General features: G+C 34.7%; 1 pseudogene; it reads left to right on the top strand.

Annotated features, from left to right (window-relative positions):
• Nucleotides 1-363: 363 nt before the first annotated feature.
• Nucleotides 364-3,470, top strand: LOC121458690 (annotated as a pseudogene).
• The last annotated feature ends 792 nt before the right edge of the window (nucleotides 3,471-4,262 follow it).

The raw sequence follows: 4,262 nt of genomic DNA, 5'->3' as shown, positions 1-4,262 counted from the left end.
CTGAGTGCTGTGCTTAAAGGCATGAGTCAATACACCCACTTTGCCCACTGTATTTTTCTTTTTTGTAATTAGTATTTCTTCATATAATTTTCTCAGTGTACTATGTCCTGTTTATCTGTTTCCTTGGTTCTCTCTATGAATAGGAAGTTCTTTTGTAAGGTGATATCCCATTCAAACAGTAAAGAAATGACAGTGGTGACTTCTAATCAATTTCCTTCTAAAGTGATTATCTGTGTCATGTAATAATAGTGGGGAACACTAGAATTTTATGACTATACTATCAAAGATGTATTGATTTACAATGTTGTCACCTTTCTGCTTTCCATTATAAACATGAATGAAATATTTTAGAGGGCAGTGACCTATGATGAGGTGCATATCAACTTCACTCGAGAAGAGTGGAATTTGCTGGATCCTTCCCAGAAGAATCTCTACAAAGATGTGATGCTTGAGACCTACAGGAACCTCACTACTATAGGTAAAAATGAATTTCCTTTATGTTTCAAACTAAATGGACAACTTTTTCTTGGTTAATAATGTTCTTCAGTAATTTATTTAAAAACAATAAGAATGAGTTGGATAAAGCAGTTATGGTTCTAAGGGTCACTTAAGATAACAGCTTAAACACTGCACAATTTTCAATAACATAACATACATTTTCTGGTATTATATTTTAGGATGCAGTTGGGAAGACCATAACACTGAAGAACATTGTCCATGTTCTAGAAGACATGAAAGGTAATTTTCTTGTGCAAGCTTATAACAATGTGCCTCTAATGAAAGTTTTCTTCATCCTGAAAGTTTTAGTCTAAAGCTACACTGTAAATAAGCACAGCTTTAAGTGCGCTGACACTTATCAAATTCTCACAAATCCATAAGTCATATATGTGAATATCATTTGAATTACCTTCTTTTAAGAAAGCAATGGCTAAAAAATTCACCTTTTGAGGCATAGCACCATGAGAGCTTTGTTGTAGATCTGCAATTAAATTTCTTTTTTGCTACTCATAATACAAAAGGTATACACATTGAAGATGATAAGTATATCTGCAAAACTTTGTAAAACAAAATAACAGCCCATAGTAAATCTTGTATTACTCAGATACCTCTTGTGACTGTGATAAGTTTAGTGATAGAAGCAGTTAGAGTTGAGTCATGTGGCAGTTGTACTACAGAAACCCTGATATCAATACCACCAGTCTGCGAGGAACAGCAATTCAAAACCTGAGAATTCAATGTGGAAATCTCTTATTTGTTATTCTTCTTTACTAAGTATACCATACATTATTCTTTTTTTTTTTTTAAATATTTATTTATTTATTATGGATACAATATTCTGTTTGCATATATGCCTGCTAGAAGAGATGGTTGTGAGCCACCATGTGGTTGCTGGGATTCAAACTCGGGTCCTTTGGAAGAGCATGCAATGCTCTTAACCGCTGAGCCATCTCTCCAGCCCCCACCATACATTATTCTTGATACAAGTGTATGAGCATGGGGATATAGAGAGATGTAGCATACCACTCTCTAAGAACAATCAGATAACTAGTAGCCACATGTTGAGTATACTTGTTGAATTTGATTCAAGTATACCATTAATTGTTTTTCCACCATCATTAATACATGAACAAACTCACACTGCAAAAAAGCCGTACAACTTCTACAACTGTGCAAATAGTTCTGGGTGTGCTAGTTGACATAGTATATGCCATATGATTCAGAGTATAGGAGAATTCATGAATGTTAAAGCTCTGTGTTTATCCATTTCTCTTCACACATGTATAAAATATCCTATAGAAAAAAGTTTCATGGAAGGTAAAATGGTAAGCCATGAAAGAAATGAATTTACCATTGGAGGTATCTTCCAAGTTGCAAAGAAGTGTCTAATTAGATGGCAAAATATAAGTTTAGACACAGTTATAGAAACATAGTATCTGATTCCTCTTTATAGTTGGACTATATTATAAAATTAATTTATACAAATGTCTAGGCACAACACTGTATTGAATGTGGTAAAGCTTTTATATGTGCCAATTATCCTTGCAGGATTGAAAGAATTCAAGGTGAAGAAAAACTTTCAGTAGATATTCAACAAGGTGAACCCTTGACACATGTCAGTCACCTTAAATGGAATGAAAGAACACATACTGGAGAGAAACCCTATGCATGTAATCAGTGTGGTAAGGCCTTTGCAGATCACAGTACTCTTCAAAAGCATAAAAAAATACATACTAGAGAGAAACCTTATGAATGTACTCAGTGTGGTAAGGCCTTTGCATGGTACAGTGCTTTTCAATACCATGGAAGAACGCATACTGGAGAGAAACCCTATGAATGCAATCAGTGTGGTAAGGCCTTTGCACGGTACAGTGCTCTTCAATACCATGGAAGAACACATACTGGAGAGAAACCTTATGAATGTAATCAGTGTGACAAGGCCTTTGCAGCTCACAGTCATCTTCAGTCCCATAAGAGAACACACACAGGAGAGAAACCATATGAATGTAATCAGTGTGGTAAGGCCTTTTCACAACACAGTAATCTTCAAAGTCATCAAAGAATACATACTGGAGAGAAACCATATGAATGTAATCAGTGTGGTAAGGCCTTTGCAGCTAAGAGTAATCTTAAAAACCATCAAAGAACACATCTTGGAGAGAAGCCATATGAATGTAATCAATGTGGTAAGGCCTTTTCATTTCAGGGAACTCTTCAACACCATCAAAGAATGCATACTGGTGAAAAGCCCTATGAATGTACTCAGTGTGGTAAGGCCTTTGCACGTCATCATCATCTTCAATTGCATAAAAGAACACATACTGGAGAGAAACCATTTGAATGTAATCAGTGTGGTAAGGCCTTTGCATCTCAGAGTACTCTTCAAAACCATAAAAGAACACATACTGGAGAGAAACCTTATGAATGTACTCAGTGTGGTAAGACCTTTGCTCAATACAATCATCTTAAAAGCCATAAAAGAACACATACTGGAGAGAAACCTTATGAATGTAATCAGTGTGGTAAGGCTTTTGCAACGAACATTCATCTTCAAAGGCATAAAAGAATACATACTGGTGAGAAACCCTATGAATGCAATCAGTGTGGTAAGGCCTTTGTACAACACAGTAATCTTCAAAGTCATCAAAGAACACACACCGGAGAAAAACCATATGAATGTAATCAGTGTGGTAAGGCCTTTGCAACGAACAGTCATCTTCAAAGGCATAAAAATTCTCACCCTAGATAGAAACTCTGAATTTATTCAGTGTGAGAAGGCCTTTGTAGCACATGATCAACTTCATAGTCATAAAAGAACAGATACTGGAGAGAAACCCTATGAATGTAATCGGTGTGATATGAAATTTGTAGCTCACAATAATCTTAAAAGGCATAAAAGATCTCATCGTAGATAGAAACTCTTTGATTGTAATCATTGTGGTAAGGGCTTTGAACAACACACTGATCTCTAAAGGCATAAAATAACATACAAAAGAGAGAAACCCCATTGATGTATTCAGTGTGTAAAGCCTTTGCAGATCACAGTAATGTTCAAAGGCTTAAAAGAGTAAGAATCATTATGGATGTAATCAGTGTGATAAAGCCTTTTTATATTTTATTCATCATTAAATGCATAATCTCCTGTATGTGAGAACAACCATGATTGAAATCGATGTGGTAAATCCTTTGTCACAATCAACCATTCAGGAGAGAAAGTATGAATTTAATGAATGTAGGCTTCAAAACCATAAAAATATCATACTGCATTGAAACTCTGTGAATAAATTCAGTTAGTCAAGTAACCATTGCTCTAGTGTTTTAAATTCTATTTAGATCAATTTTAAGACTAAAATTGAAACAAGCTCATAAAGAAGAAATTCCTATTCATGAAAAAAATGTTAATGCGTTTAAACATCACAGATTTCTTCAGGTTCAAAATAAATTATTTTCATCATAGCCTTGGAGGAAGTAAACTATAAACCATGTTTTGTCAAGACTGATGGAGGAGATAATTGCATTGTGGTTTCTATTTTTAAACATTTGAGGTAGTCACTAGGGTTTGCTGTATGTGTGGCAAATTCATTTAGTGAAGTTTATTTTGTAGACCTTATATTCCTTCTATGACTTTTGTTCATATTCTGTTGTGCCTGTACAATGTGATAGGTATTCTTCTTCTGTAATGTATATAATTGAGCCCCTATCATATAATTTGCCCATTGGTTATTGAAATATCAGGCCACATTCGATCACACTTTTCACATAAT

This window comes from Microtus oregoni, unplaced genomic scaffold (genome assembly GCF_018167655.1).
Source record: "Microtus oregoni isolate MIOR12 unplaced genomic scaffold, Mior012 000018F_ref0000195, whole genome shotgun sequence".
Classification (NCBI taxonomy): domain Eukaryota; kingdom Metazoa; phylum Chordata; class Mammalia; order Rodentia; family Cricetidae; genus Microtus; species Microtus oregoni.
This window is presented reverse-complemented; position numbering and strand designations above follow the sequence as displayed.